Here is a 17,012-nt window from a genome sequence, read left to right as displayed (position 1 = left end):
GAAGATAGTTTGAATTATTTTGGGATTTTAACCCTTTTAGAGTAAACAATTACATATTTTATTCATATGTAACTGTTTAGATATGTTAACTCATAAAATTGAGGTTGTGTTGCTTCAGATTAGAATAAACAAAAACATAATTCTAGGAACTAGTTAGGTAATAATATATTTGTTTTAAGAAAAGAAAGAAAAAGCTTCCATTACTTCTGGATTATTGAACATATTTGTCCTAAAAAGTAATAAATCTATTGTTATTACCTGATAATATATAACTGAACAAGAATTTCCTTATTTCACTTATATATTCTAAGGCTATATGAATCAGAAGTAATAAGAAATATAACTGGAATGTAACATGATCCCACACAGTGTTTGACTATCAGAATGCAGTTACATTCAGTTATAAATACAGGTTTTTTATAGAGAACCATCTCTTAGTATAATAAATGAAGAGATATCAGGAATTAGGATGTCAGTCCATTGAATCTTCTTGGTCCATGGATGATGTGGCATAACGGCCTCTTTTGTGAGAATGATGATTCCCATTTTGTTCTGAAATTTTCTGAGTGCTGCCTGAAGGTGAAGATGATGTCATTCTTCTGCGTGTGGGAGAGTTGCTGCTTGTGGGTTCTGTCAGATTTAATTTTAAAAGGGTTTGTTGTAGTTCATCTGCTGATCTGCTTCTGTAAATTGTACCTTGGTAGTTAAATCTGACTGAAAAGGGGAAGCCCCATTGATACATAATGTTGTAGCGTTGCAGTTCCATTAGTTGGGGTTTCATGGATTGTCTTTTAGTAATAGTAAGTTGGGATAGGTCAGCAAAAATTTGATAATTGTGTCCTTGAAAATTAAGTTCCTTTTTTTCTCTTGCAGCAATTAGTATTTGTTCTTTCGTTCTGTAATAATGAAATTTTGTGATTATATCACGTGGGGGTCCATCTTTCTTTTTGGCTGTGAGGGCTCTGTGTACTCTGCCAGTTCTAAACGTTCAATAGGGATATCTGGCTTTAGTTCTTGTAATAGAGCAGTAATTGTAGATTGCAGGTCTGTCACAGTTTCAAGTATTCCCCTTATGCGCAAGTTTGAACGTCTGGCTCTATTTTCGTAATCTTCGAGCTTAGTTTGAAGTATTAAATTCTCTTCTTTTAATTGTTCCAATTCTGTTATATTTACTTGGGTTGTAATTTCAATTTCATCCATTTTTATTTACAAGGCTGCGGTGCGGTTTCCCAGCTCTCTTATTTCATTGGTTAGGCTTTTTGTTATTTGGTCTGAGGTTTGTTTTAAAGCCTTATGAAGCATCTTTTCAAATTGTAATAATATTACTGGGGATGCTGAGGAGGCTTGTGGAGAAGTTTGTGAGAGGATTTGTTCTGTATCTGACTCAAATGGAGGGTCTTGCTGTGACATTTTCTGTCTGTGAGAGCGCCCTGATGCTGTATCTTGTGAGGTGACTGGAGCTGCTTTAGTTGCAGTGAGTGCCTGTGAGCTCTTTGTGAGGTGATTTTTATTTCTGCCACGGTTTCCTCCCAGTACCATATTTCCTGCCCAAACTTTCACAGTTTGTTCCCTGGGGCAAAAAGGTTCAAATGGATACCTTTTGAGCCTGCAGGCTCCGCTTTGTCCTTCTCTTCTCTCCTCAGCGGTGCGGAGCTCTAACAATGCATGTCTGCTCCGCTAGGCTCCGCCCATCTCCCTCGATGACAGTAGATTTATCATCATAAAAGGTAGTATAAATAGGCGCATTGTTACGATTGCTTCACTATATGCCCCAAATGAAGCTCAAGCATAATTTTTCACCAAATTTTTTAACACTTTAGAACACTACACTTCTCCCCACATGATAATTGGAGGAGATTTCAACCTATCTGCTCATCCAGCCCTCAACAGAAGTAAGTTGGTCCCCTCTTCTAGAGCCTTTAGCAAATCAATAAACCGCTCACTTAGTAAACTACAACTAATAGATTCCTGGAGAGCACACAATATTGGTATTAGAGCATGCACTCATTACTCTCACCATGATTGTTTTGCCAGCCTAGATTATATTTTTGTACCCCTATCCTCTTAGCGAATTCCTCCAAAACAAATATACACCCCTGCCCTTGGTCGGACCATAACATAGTAGTCTTTGAAACTTCTCATATTGGCATGGCTCCCAACCCCTTTAACTGGCGCCTTAATGATTCTCTTCCTTCAAACCCCTCCAACGTTCAACTGATTAGTTCCCACATCGAGGATTACTTCCAAAATAATACCTCAGATGAGGTCCTTCCTACCTCAATTTGGGCTGCTCATAAAGCAGTCCTAAGAGGACATTTAATCAATTTAGCTGCTGCCAAAAACAAAGCTAAACTTACAGAAATTAAATGTCTTACCAAAGATCTACATGACCTATACAATAAACTAAATAATAACACCTCTACTGAACTAACCTCACTCATTTATGCAAAACGCAAAGCACTAAATCTATTGCTATCTGAAGATACAGAAAAATCTTTACGGTTTTCAAAAGCCAAATTTCTACTACATGGCAATTCTTCATCAGCAATGTTTGCTAGAAAGTTGAACCACGACACCAAACCCCCTCATATTTACAAGCTCCGTAACAAAAAAGGAAACTTGGTGACACACCCCCAAGATGTCCTCCAAATCTTTACTTCCTTTTACAAAAACCTTCTTTGTGGTCCTCAAACACACCCCCTGCCCACTAGCTTAGATTGGTTAAACACCCTTCAACTCCCAAAACTTAACCAACAACAATCCTCTTCTTTAAATGATCCTTGCACTGACTCTGAAATTCGGAACATAATAAAATCCCTTAAAACATCTACAGCACCAGGCCCAGACGGCTATACCACAACATATTATAAAAAATTTGCCCCTCTACTGACCCCTAGCCTCACTAGAATGTTTAATCACATCTTATCGGGTGGTCATTTTCCCGAAGACATGTTATTAGCGAACTTATCCTTAATTCCCAAACCTCAAAAAGACCACTCCCTACCCCAAAACTTCCGTCCCATCTCAGTCCTAAACAATGATCTCAAACTATTTGGCAGATTATTAGCAAATAGACTGGCCACAGTTATCACCTCATTGATTCGCACTGACCAAACAGGCTTTATCCCAGGCAGACAACTAGTAGATAATATTAGATTAGTCACAAACATCGTACAAGACGCCAATATCCATTCTGGCCCCTTATGTCTACTCAGCCTTGACATACACAAGGCCTTTGACAGTGTCAACTGGTCTTATATAAACCACTTATTACCAAAATTTGGCTTATCTGAAAAATGTATTCACGGCTTTAATGCTCTATACCACCTTCCCCAAACTAGAATCAGAATCCCAGGTAGTAATTCAGATTTCTTCCCCTTGAGCAGAGGAACCAGACAAGGCTGCCCACTCTCTCCTCTCCTCTTTGCCCTAGCCATAGAACCCCTTGCTATTGCCATTAGAAACAACATTAACATTAAAGGATACCATAAAGACCCCCACCTTTTTAAACTAAGCCTATATGCAGATGACGCCCTTCTATTTTTAACAGATCCACTTATCTCAATCCCCAATCTTCTCTCAGAACTCCATATACAGTGTATTTCACAAACTATCTGGTCTTTACATCAACACAAACAAATGTTCCATTTTGCCTATTAATTGTCCCCTGAACTTACTATCTCTGCTGGAAAAAACTTTAACTTCCAATGGTCCACACTTTCATTTAAATATCTTGGAGTCAACATTACAGCCTCCCATAACCTATTATACAAAACTAACTATCCCCCCTTATTCTCACATATCAGTGCATTGATTAAAATTTGGTCCACATATCATATCTCCCTCCTTGGAAGGATCTGTGCTTTTAAGATGACTATCCTTCCAAAACGACTCTATTATTTTAGGGCTCTACCTATAAACGTCCCCAAAACAAGATTGGAATCCCTCCAACGCGAAATTAATAGATTTATATGGAACGAAAAAAAAAACCTAGATGTAGTTATTCCCTCATGCATAGACCTCAACATAATGGTGGCCTGGGACTCCCTAACCTCTGGTTTTATTTCTTGGCGGCCAGACTAGTACAGTTGGCACAATGGTTCTCCCCTAATACAAACATTTCTTGGCTAAAATTTGAGTCCACATCTATTCTACCTCTAAACCTTAAAGGCATCTTATGGTCTAATTTGAAATCACACCACACTTTTAACAAAAAAAACATAATAGTTGCTCACTTTATGCAATTATGGAATAAGATTAAGGTGAACTTTAAACTATCCTCAGAAACTCCTCCACTAGCATCATTTTTAGGTGATCCTAGATTCCCTCCTGCATTTCCAGATAATACTTTGTTTCATAACTGGACTAAAAACAACCTCACCACTTTAAAAGCTCTGACACTCAATATCAAATTTCCCTCATTTGCCTCACTACAGCCTAGATTTAATTCTCCCCCTTCAGAATTCCAACAATATAATCTTATCCGAGACTTTTATTCAACATATTACTCCCTATCCATCAATCCCCCAAGCACAACATTTGAACACATTTGCATATCCACTCCTAGGGATAAAGGTTTAATATCTCATCTATATAACTACCTTAACAACATCCATCAACCTGAGAAATCTGGCCCTATGATACGATGGGAAACAGAAATTGGTTGTTCATTTCCTATAGACTCTTGGTCTGAAATGATAGTTAATCTTCGCAAAAGTAGCTGTGCTACTGCATTTAGAGAGTCCCCACTGAAACTCCTCATTAGATGGTACATGACCCCCGTTAAAATCCACTCCTTCTACCATGGCCTCCCCTGACTGTTTCAGGGGATGCCCTGAAGAAGGCAATTATATCCATATTTTTTGGGGCTGTAAACACCTAGAACCAATATGGAATACTGTAATTAATAGACTGGACCCTCAAAAAGAAAATCTCTCTCTCACCACAAATATGCATCCTGTTCGCCTCAATTCCAAACATCCCTCTCGCATGCAACAGACTAATCCATTTTCTAATCAGCTCCATCCAATGGATGATAGCTTTTAACTGGAGATCACAAAATCTATCATGGTCTCAGGTTGAATCTAGAATGGAAATACTCAAGCTTTCCGAGAGGATACACCACACATTAACAAACAGCATGCAGATTTTTCATGACAAATGGAAATTCTGGTCCCCATCCGATCATAACGTGTCATACGTTGCCCATCTATGAAACCTCTTCCATAACTGATTATTTCTCCATAATTATTCTCTCTGATTTACCATTATTACCCCCTGTGAACTAGTACATAATACTATATGTTTGTTTTTCTTATGTATTCCCCCATCGTACCATAATAGTATTTAACATAATATTGTATTATAACCAAACATATTGTATACCCTATAATATCCACCATACATGTATGATCCTCCTGCTTCTTTTGTAACTGTGTTATTTCATGTCTTCCAAATAAACTTTTGTAAACAAAAAAGATTTAGATGTATGTAAATAAAGGATGCAAAGATTAAAGATTAAATGCAAATATACGTGTAGGAAAAGCATTTATAGCTGGACCAATGGTGGGATAAATGGGAGGGGGGAAAGAAAGAGAGAGAGAGAGAGAGAGAGAGAGAGAGATAGAGAGGGGGGAGGGGAAAGGGAATGTTTGATGTTAGCGACAATCTGTATGCACACTGTTTATAATAGTGCATCTAAACTACCCCATAGACTTTGAGATCTTCGTTCATCCCAGCAGGGGCCAAGAAACCAAGTGTAAAGATCCAGAAGGATTCTCGTCTACAGTCTTTGAAATCTCCTTCCCATATCATCATCTTTTTTGATGGCTTCTAGGCTAAACACTTTTAAGCCTGTTGGGTTTCCATTGTGGCACTCCTTGAAGTGTTTGGGAACTGAATAGTTGTTTCTCTTCTTGTTTTTCATGTAATGATCATACACATTGCCGTTGATAATGCTGCATTTGTGTTCACTAAATCTTGTTCTTAGAGGACGTGTTGTACGCCCAACATAAAGTAAGCCACAAGGACAGACTATACCATAAACCAGATACGAAGTGCCACAGTTGATAAAGTGTCTGTGCTGCAGGGGATGCGGTTTGATGTTAACAGTGTCAGGGATGTGAAGATGTGGCCGCGACTGCTGCAAGTGTCTGTGCTGCAGTAGACATGGTTGCAATGACTGCATTTCTGTGCTGCAGGAGACGTGGTTGCGGCAGGTCACAAGTGTCTGTAAGGTAGCCTTTGGTAGGCGAAAAATAAAAAAAAGGAGAATTTTGCATGTGAAGGACTAACATGTAACCCTAAGCAGCTGAGGCTGCACACTTATGGTGTGAGAAAATGAATTAGATATGAATCGTAGTACAGCAGGACGGCTAGACTTGAATCGGATTGTAATGGGTATGAAAAACTGAACCTGATACAAATTGGTTGTAGGGTAGAACATGAAGTTGGTACAAACTTTTTGTAAAGTGTAAGCGATACAAATCATTGTGCTGCTGATGCGACTGGATTCAAATTGGACTATGATGAACAAATGGATCCGATACAAATCCGTTGTGGGGTAGAGCGGTAGTTAGGGTAGATGCCTAAACAGGGTAAATGAGGTAGGCTGATGCGAAATGGTAGGTAGGGTAGAAGACACGATCCAATGTCAATCGGTGTGCAAAGCATCCGATGAGTAACCGTTGTACCGCTAGTGCGACTGGGTCCGAATCGGACTGTAGTTGGTGAGCAACGTGATGTGAACCGGGAGAAGCGTGGTATAGCCCCGTGCAGGACGCATCTGAAGACAAGTTTGTTTTCGGTAAGTAGATGGGATAAGGGCAGCATTCATACAATTCGTAAGTTCCACTATGGGAACTGAACATACGACATGGGGAGACAACGAATGGCAACGAATTGATATGACATAAAACATAGCTTACCACAGCTGATCACGTGTTAAAAAGCCTCTGTCAGAGGCTCCTTACCTCAATCGGAGAGTCAGTGTGTCAGACTGACGCACAGCACCTCTGCGCTGCACGCCCCCACGAGCGTGTGCCAGCATGTTATCCTGCTGGACACCATATGACGCCCAGTCAGGATAACAGAAGCACTGCCCTGCCATCAATCTGCTATAGGCTGGACAGGAAGTGGTTAAAAACCGCCCGGGCTCCTTACAAAATTTCAGGCCACCATACTGGCCTTCTTTTATATATATATATATATATATATATATATATATAGTGCAGTCAGTGTACAGTATATAATACAGTGCAGTCAGTGTATAGTATATAAGTGCAGGCACTGTACAGTATAGAATACAGTGCAGTTGGTGTAGAGTATTTAAGTGCAGGCAGTTTACAGTATATAATACAGTGCAGTCGGTGTTGTACAGTATATAATACAGTGCAGACAGTGTACAGCATATAAAACAGGGCAGTTGGTGTACAGTATATAATACAGTGCAGTCGATGTTGTACAGCATATAATACAGTGCAGTCGGTCTACAGTATATAAGTACAGTCTGTGTACAGTATATAATGCACTTCAGGCTGTGTATAGTATATAATACAGTGCAGTCGGTGTACAGTATCTAATACAGTGCATGCGGTGTCCAGTATCTAATACAGTGCAGGCGGTGTACAGTATATGGAAAACAGAAAAGAAACTGCGCTTGTGATAAAGGACAAATTACAGCTGCAACAATCAAGTGAGATACAGTCAGGTCCATAAATATTGGGACATCAACACAATTCTAATCTTTTTGGCTCTATACACCACCACAATGGATTTGAAATGAAACAAACAAGTTGTTTACAAGCTTTAACTGCAGACTTTCAGCTTTAATTTGAGGGTATTTACATCCAAATCAGGTGAACAGTGTAGGAATTACAACAGTTTGTATATGTGCCTCCCACTTTTTAAGGGACCAAAAGTGATGGGACAGATTAACAATCATGCATCAATCTTTCACTTTTTAATACTTGGTTGCAAATCCTTTGCAGTCAATTACAGCCTGAAGTCTGGAACGCATAGACATCACCAGACGCTGGGTTTCATCCCCGGTGATGTTCTGCCAGGCCTCTACTGCAACTGTCTTCAGTTCCTGCTTGTTCTTCGGGCATTTTCCCCTTCAGTTTTGTCTTCAGCAAGTGAAATGCATGCTCAATCGGATTCAGGTCAGGTGATTGACTTGGCCATAACATTCCACTTATTTCCCTTAAAAAACTCTTTGGTTGCTTTCGCAGTATGCTTCGAGTCATTGTCCATTTTCACTGTGAAGCGCCATCCAATGAGTTCTGAAGCATTTTGCTGAATATGAGCAGATAATATTGCCCGAAACACTTCAAAATTCATCCTGCTGCTTTTGTCAACAGTCATATCATCAATAAATACAAGAGAACCAGTTCCATTGGCAGCCATACATGCCCACACCATGACATTACCACCACAATGATTCACTGATGAGGTGGTATGCTTTGGATCATGAGCAGTTCCTTTCCTTCTCTATACTCTTCTCTTCCCATCACTCTGGTACAAGTTGATCTTGGTCTCATCTGTCCATAGGATGTTGTTCCAGAACTATTAAGGCTTTTTTAGATGCTGTTTGGCAAACACTAATCTGGCCTTTCTGTTTTTGATGCTCACCAATGGTTTACATCTTGTGGTGAACCCTCTGTATTCACTGTGGTGAAGTCTTCTCTTGATTGTTGACTCAAATACACCTACCTCCTGGAGAGTGTTCTTGATCTGGCCAACTGTTGTGAAGGGTGTTTTCTTCACCAGGGAAAGAATTCTTCGGTCATCCACCACAGTTGTTTTCCGTGGTCTTCCGGGTCTTTTGGTGTTGTTGAGCTCACCAGTGCGTTCTTTCTTTTTAAGAATGGTCCAAACAGTTGATTTGGCCACACCTAATGTTTTTGCTATCTCTCTGATGGGTTTGTTTTGTTTTTTCAGCCTAATAATGGCTTGCTTCACTGATAGTGACAGCTCTTTGAATCTCATAATGAGAGTTGACAGCAACAGATTCCAAATGCAAATAGCAAACTTGAAATGAACTCTGGACCTTTTATCTGCTCCTTGTAAATGGGATAATGCGGGAATAACACACACCTGGTCATGGAACAGATGAGCAGCCAATTGTCCCATTACTTTTGGTCCCTTAAAAAGTGGGAGGCACATATACAAACTGTTGTAATTCCTACTCCGTTCACCTGATTTGGATGTAAATACCCTCAAATTAAAGCTGAAAGTCTGCAGTTAAAGCACATCTTGTTTGTTTCATTTCAAATTCATTGTGGTGGTGTATAGAGCCAAAAACAGAATTGTGTTGATGTCCCAATATTTATGGACCTGACTGTGTTATCACAATAAAGAATGAATAAAAAAATATGTTGTGCTCAATAAAACTCAAATAATAAGATGAAAATGAAACATCAAGTGAGTTCAAAGACATAAATAAGTGACTTTTGACTGTTGTGTCACCAACTTCCTCCACTTTGTGCGAACACCACCAGTAATCTTGATGTGCCCTTACTAGAGAGCATTGAACGCCTTTGAATCTGAAATGAGGTCCACTTAGCAAAAGCTCCAAACAGCCAGCAGGGGAGACATCAGGTTCTCTCAATCCAACCGTGACATCAGATCGTATACCCCAAATAAGAGATAAACGCCAAAATAGTGTAATGCCACGTACACACAAGCAGATTTTCCGTCAGAAAAAACTTGGATGGTTTTTCCGACAGAACTCCGCTCAAGCTTGCCTTGCATACACACGGTCACACAAAAGTTCTCTGCACTTTCGACCATCAAGAACGCGGTGACGTACAACACTACGACGAGCCGAGAAAATGAAGTTCAATGTTTCCGAGCATGCGTCAAATTGTTTCCGAGCATGTGTAGGAATTTTGCGCGTCGGAATTTGTACAGATGATTGCATTTTCGGGTAGGAACTTTTTCCGAACCTGCTCTCAATCTTTTGCTGGCGGGAATTCCGCCAGCAAAAGTCAGATGGAGCATACACATGGTCGCATTTTCCGACCAAAAGCTCTTATCGGTCTTTTGCTGGCCGAATTTCCGATCGTGTGTACAGGGCATAAAACATTTTTCCACCAAGATATAATGAAGGTAATGCATCATGCCCCGGAAGAAGTCCTTGTAGTGACGAAACCGGTTGGGAGATTTCCTGTCAATTTCCTGTCATCGCGATTGGAGGATACATGTTTGGAAATCACTGTGTTCGGCATATGCTGTTTTTATTCATCTTTCATGTAAGTGCATTACCTTCATTAAATCTTGGTGGAAAGGGGGGGCGTGGCCAAGATGGCGCTGTGAGCAGTGGCTTTTTTAGAGAGCTCCGCTCATCCGAATTCTAAATCCGGATCCATCGATCCTAAATACCCACAGATTTCATCCCAGCTGCTCGGGGGGGACCCTGGGACTCCCTAGCAAGTGAGGAGCAAGGAAGATTTTTGCTCCCGGGCCGCGATCGGCACAGCCGCGCTCTCCAGGCCTACGGTGCATGACTAGGCCGAAGCCGCGGCCTTTCCTGACGGGCCGCATGGCGAGCCGGGAGTCCCCTGGCGTGATCGGCCCTGCTGTTTGACCTGCCCGGCTGTTGTGGACTGTGGATGGGGGCAGGTGAGGTGACCCTGGACTGTATATAGGCCGTGCTCTGGGCCTGGTCTCTCCTTCCCCCCCACGTGTGACTAGGCCATAACCGCGGCCTTTCCTGAAGGTCCGGAGCCGTCGGACTGACTGGCGGAGATCCTGTTCCTGCTGGCCTGGAGGAGGAGGCCCTGTGCTGGGTGAGGATATCTGCCTGTGAAGAGGAACAATTCCTGAAGCACCTTCACCCCCTGTCCTCCGGATTGTGGGGGTCGCCGGCTGGGCTGAATACCCTGATAAGTCTGTGGAGGCCTCAAGTGGACAGCTTCTGCACCATATAACTGCAGGCGAGAGGAAAGACTGTTAAGGGGACACACACTGCACCATACTTACTGCTTGACTACCCCTGACCCTGCAGACAGGTTCCCACAGCCAGTTGCTGACTACTGCCCGGCTTTGGGCCCCCTAGCTCCTGAATGAGACGCAGGAACTCCAGTGCAAAATACAGTAAAGGGGTAAGAGGTTGACTTTTCCACCACAGTTGAACTCCCCTCAGACGCCCGCCTGCCCCTCTCTGGAGGATCTTAATACGCGCAGCACCCACAGAGCCTCGCAGGTGAATACTATAGAGTCGGATGACTCTCGGCCCCCCTGGCTGGCGGACGTCATGGCGGCCATCGCCACTTGCCAATCCACGTTAACATCCAAAATTGAAGCTGTCCAGCTGGATATGGGTCTCATCCGCCAAGATATAGATAAAATCAGATCGCGAGTCACTGAGACGGAGCAAAGACTGAGTACCACCGAAGATACCATTGCGGGCCATGGGGCAACACTCCGTACACTCCAAATCAAGGTAAAAGCCCTTGAATACAGAGCCGAGGACACGGAGAACAGGAATCGGCGTAATAATCTCCGCATTGTTGGTTTACCAGATTGGGTGGAGGGGACTAACCCTACCCCCTTCATAGAGGGTCTGTTGCGTGACCTGTTACCTGAGGCCCGCTGGTCACCTTACTACACGGTGGAGAGGGCGCACCGCATCCTGCCTAGGCCAGGACCCCCTGGATCCCCTCCCCGCACCTTCATTCTCCATCTCCTTAATTTCAGAGACAGAGACTAAGTTCTCCGCGCTTCTAGAAATGTCGGGGACCTCAGATTCCAAAACACTAAGCTGATGATCTTCCCGGACTATTTGGTAGAGACCCAGAAACTCAGGAAATCTTTTGATCAAGTTAAGGCAGCTTTGCGATCACGCAGCATTCGCTACAGTGTACTCTTCCCTGCTCGCCTCAGAGTCCAGGACGGCGAGACAACTCATTTATTTACTACACCGAGAGAGGCCTCTGCCTGGCTGGACTCCCTACCACAGATTCGATAAGGGTCTACCTGGTATGTGTTGTATGACCCTTTTCATTGCTTACCCACCATAGCCTGGGCCCAGGTCTGAGTCACCACACAAAATATCACATTGATGATGTAGTTTTATTGTACAGGTTATGCCAAGTTCAATCTATTTTGTGTGCGGATTTGAGGAGGGATGCTCACTATCCCTACCAGGGAAATTTCAAGTTAATGCCCCTGCCAAAGAACTTGGTCAGGAGACCGTTGAGACATACAGTTCCTTTACACTTGCTTGTTCCTTTGAGCAATGTTGAAGTTCTTGCTCTGTGTATCCTCCTAAAGACGGATCGACTTCACTGTGAGGCCGCATTATGGGCTAATTCCCTTCGTCTGACTTTCTAGGCCCTCACAGCCTGCTGTATCACAAGCGGAGATCTCATGTTTGGAAAGCCGCTTGAACTGCTGCTTCCTCCCCCCGTGTGGAGTCTCGGGGGGGTGGGCTCGCCTCTTCCACGGACCCCCTGTTGCAGCCGGCGAGCTGAATATGTTTGGGATTGAAACCCGCCTTAGTTTTGGGGGGTTGGGTGGGGTGAGGGGTGGGGAAAGTTCCCATAATTGGGCAAGTTGCATTTACTTTAGATATTGGTATCCTCTCTCTGTTTTTTTAGTTTGGTTTTGTTTTTATTTGATAATTGTACTAAAATACTTGACTTATCAGCATTGCACTATTTCCAGATGTGTCCGCTTCGGGTCCCGGGGTCCAGTTCAGGAGCCGTGACCTGCATTACTCCTAACACTCTTATTATCCTTGGTAGATATGTCCTTCCTTAACATCATCTCCTGGAACACCAGGGGACTGAACTCCCCGGTCAAGCGTTCCCTGGTGTTCCAATTCATTAAAACTTATAACCCACATATATGTGTGCTCCAAGAGACACACCTAACAGGACGTAGGGTTCTGGCCCTAAAAAAAACATGGGTGGGCCACCATTACCACTCTACGCACTCCACTTTCTCTAGGGGTGTTACTATTCTGGTATTGAAATCACTTCCTTTTCGGCTTCTGGACTTGGCCCTGGACCCGGACGGTCGGTACGTTATTATTCATGCTAAAATATACTCTCTAACATGGACTATTGTGGGCTTATATTTGCCTCCTCTGGCTTCCTTGCTGGTGCTCAACCAGATCACCGGCAAGATGGCTGAATTTGCATCTGACAATAATGTTATATTGGGTGACTTCAATCTGGTCCCTGACCCGGACGTTGACAGGCTAACTCCTGCGGGACATCATTGCCCTGGGTTGGCTGAGTGGGCGGATACCTATGGCCTGACGGATGTCTGGAGGTGGTGTCACCCCCAGACCAGGGCATACACATGCCACTCGGCCTCTCACAGAACGTCTTCCCCCATAGTCTTCGCAGGGAGCCCAGTACTCCCACGGGTCACGGACATACAAATACTCCCTAGGGGAATCTCCGACCATGCACCCTTGTTGTTGTCCTTAGACCTTTCCCTGGGCACAGTAGAAAGGATATGGAGGCTCTCCAGATTTTGGATTTCAGACACTGCAGTAGACTCCCAATTTAGAATGGAACTGCTTGACTTCTGGGCCGTAAATGTGGGCTCAGCTGATCCCACAGTTGTGTGGGATGCCTTCAAGGCCACGACGAGGGGACACTACCAAACCATCATTGCCAGAGTCCTCGGGAGCGTAGGACAGACTTGGTTAAGGCTGAGAGGGAGGCGAGTAGTGCGGAGGCTCTTTTTGTTCGCATTCGAGACCCTGTGCACTATTCGCATCTACAACTTCTGACGAAGGAGGTGGTTCGTCTCTGTACCTCTCTTACCCAGAAGAAAATGTTGGCTCAATCCCAACAGATTTTTGAGCAGGGAGAGAGGTCAGGCCGTTTGCTAGCCTGGCTTTCCAGGGAACAGGCGGGAGAGATGAGCATCTCACATATAAGGGACTCCTCGGGACAGTTGATCCATACACCGGAAGGGATTAATGGCTGTTTTGCGCAATTCTATGAATCTCTCTACAGGTCCAGGGTAGATTACAGAAGGGAGGATCTGGTAGCATACTTAGATGACATTGATGTTCCAACCCTTACAGTGATGTATCGTGACAAGCTCGACACCCCAATTACGTCCTTGGAGATACTCCGGGCACTTAAATCGATGCAGACAGGGAAAACACCGGAACCCGATGGCATCCCTGTGGAGTTTTACAAACAATATGCTACAGAACTAATTGATAAACTTCAGGGCCTTTTCTCTGCATTGCCGCGTCTCGAAAAACTCCCGGACACAATGAGCGAAGCGATCATAGTGGTGATCCCTAAGCCAGGGAATGACCCCATGTTATGCTCCTCCTATTGCCCTATATCCCTTCTGAACGTGGATGCAAAGGTACTGGCAAAGGTATTGGCCAATAGGCTTAACTTGGTCATTACTGCCCTCATCCACAGGGATCAAACGGGCTTCATGCCTGGGAAGGGAACTGACATTAATATCAGACGCATCCATACTCACATAGACAGGGCAGACGAGATGACTAAAGGAACGGTGGCCTCACTCGACGCGGAGAAGGCTTTCGACTCCGTCGAGTGGGGCTACCTATGGGAAGTGCTGTCGAGATTCGGGTTTGGCCCGGGTTTCACGAAATGGCTCCGTATGTTATACCATGGCCCCTCAGCTAGAATACGTACCAATGGATGCCTATTGGGGAAGTTCCAACTGTTTCGAGGCACGCTACAGGGATGCCCCCTCTCCCCGGGCCTATTTGCTCTGGCAATGGAGCCTCTGGCTGTTTCGCTGAGGGACCACCTTGGGGTGAGGGGACTTCAAGTAGGTCCAATTGAGGAAGACGATGCTCTGCTCTATTTAGCGGACGCCTCGTCCTCATTGCAGACTGCCCTGGATCTGATTAACCGATTCGGTGGCTATTCGGGGATTTGCATTAATTGGGACAAGTCGGTTCTCTTTCCGCTCCATCCCTCGACCCCTAAGGTCTGGCAGCAGGGGGTTAGGAAACCTGCTGACAGAAACAACACAAAGTTTTGTTTTAAGAGTCCCTGTTAGGAGGAGGCCCTCCTGGATCATCAGGCTCTTGGTAAAGTGTGGTGTCACATGGCTAAGCATCACCCAGAGTTCTTCATGTGGGAACAGTCCATCCATAAGGCATAGATCAGGATGGCAGGCTGGCCTAGTCCTTGGCGACGAAGACAGGGGTAGGTATCTCCCAGCTGTCCATGTAAATAAACTTTCACCTGCAAGCGGCACACTCCAACAGTCCCTCACAGATAAAAGTCAGGATTTGGCAATCTTCTCATGCTGCCGTCAGCTCTCCTGACAGCAACAGAGTGGCTCCTAGCAGGCTGTCCTGCTTTCATGATCACCACTTTGTCGCAATCTGGCACGCGCAGAGTCTTAGGAATGTGTAAGTACTCCCACACCAGGTCATCCTCCCACTCTTCCCGGGAGTTTTCAATGATGTGCATGATGTCAGGAGGGACATAGGGGTTGTCCAGACCCCACTCCAGAGCTGTTTTGCACCTAAAAGTGGTTGTAAACTCTCCCCGACAACTTTGTCCCATGTAAATCAGCATAAAAAACCCTAATGAACACTGCTTGTAGATATCTCCTTACTTGCTTAGTATTGTTGTAATCCTTTTTGTTCTTTAGAATGACTTCACTGAGCATGCCCAGATCTCCCCTGATTTACGGCACATTCTGTGTACTTGTCTGTCTATTATCAGATCTTCCCACAGCACAACACTGACATCCTACGAGACTGCATAATCACTCAGAGCTTCCTACTACACCCCATGTGACCATGTGACATCACATGGAATGTAAACTTGGACAATGGACAGCATTACTGAAGCCTTATCAGCTGAAGCTAATAAGACTGACACAGGCAAACAATAGATAATAGGCACAAGTAAATACTATGAAATACTGTGAGCAGTGAAGCAGAGTTGATTGAGAAGGAGGCTTGGTTAACAGTAAAGGAAGTGCTCAATGTAAGGGCGGAAATACATTCTACTGTGGATTCAGAAAACAATACTTAAGATGGCGCTGCCTTAACCCTTGGAAACAAGTTTTTTAAAGTTTCTTTAAACAGTAAGTAATATGCGATTTGGGCTGGATTACAGTGGCTATAGTTTGATAATTACTTATTATAATGGACTACATGAAAAGCAGCATCAGAGTGGGAGGGTTTACTTCCTCTTTAACTTTTCCCTGGAACCTGGAAAATCTGGGCAGTTCTTTTGGATTACCTTTTTCAGGAAGGACGTAAGCATGGGGGAACCTATTGACCCACTGCTCGAATTCAGCTGCTCTGGTCTGGGTGGGGGAAGGTCTGTTAAAAAAGTTTTTTCTGACACTGACTTGGGGCTTTGCGGCTTCTCCGTTCCCTTCAGCTAGATCTGGCACTGTCAACACCTCGGACTGGACTTCTTCCTGAGAGTATTCCCACTCCCATTCCTCCTCCAAACTACCGTGCAATGACTAATCTGCTAACTCATCATCCAAGAGTCCGAATTCTGTCTGCAGTCTGGGCGAACCCCAGTCCATGGCCCTGTCACTGCATTCCCCCACTGGCTCACCTGAGGGTGCATCTCCCTCCTGCACTGGCTCCTTCCAGTTGGGGGACAGCAGAGCACATAGGCACAGCGGGCATTTCAGGGACAGGGTCTGGTTCCTGCTCACAGTTACCAGGTCCCTGATTGGGCTGCAGACCATGGCAGATCTCCATTCTTCTCTCCTACTGTCACTGTTCTTCGCAGGGGAGTCATCAGGCTCAGACTCTACCCCGCCTTTTTGAAATGATCCTAGGCCCTCACCAGTCTTCCAGAACTTCTGCAGCTGCAATGTGCAAAGTCCTGACAGCAGGTTCACTTGGTAGTACTGTGGTCCCTGCTCATTGGGTGTCAGCCAGAGGAGCAGCTTGTCACAGTGCCTGCCCCAGATCAACGCACTGACCACCACATTTTGCAATTTGCAAACGGGATACAGCAGGCACAGTCCTCTCAATCACCCAGGGGCAAATCCCCCACAATGCTCCAGCC

The sequence above is a fragment of the Aquarana catesbeiana genome, linkage group LG07, assembly GCF_042186555.1.
Source record: "Aquarana catesbeiana isolate 2022-GZ linkage group LG07, ASM4218655v1, whole genome shotgun sequence".
Lineage (NCBI taxonomy): Eukaryota > Metazoa > Chordata > Amphibia > Anura > Ranidae > Aquarana > Aquarana catesbeiana.
This window is presented reverse-complemented; position numbering follows the sequence as displayed.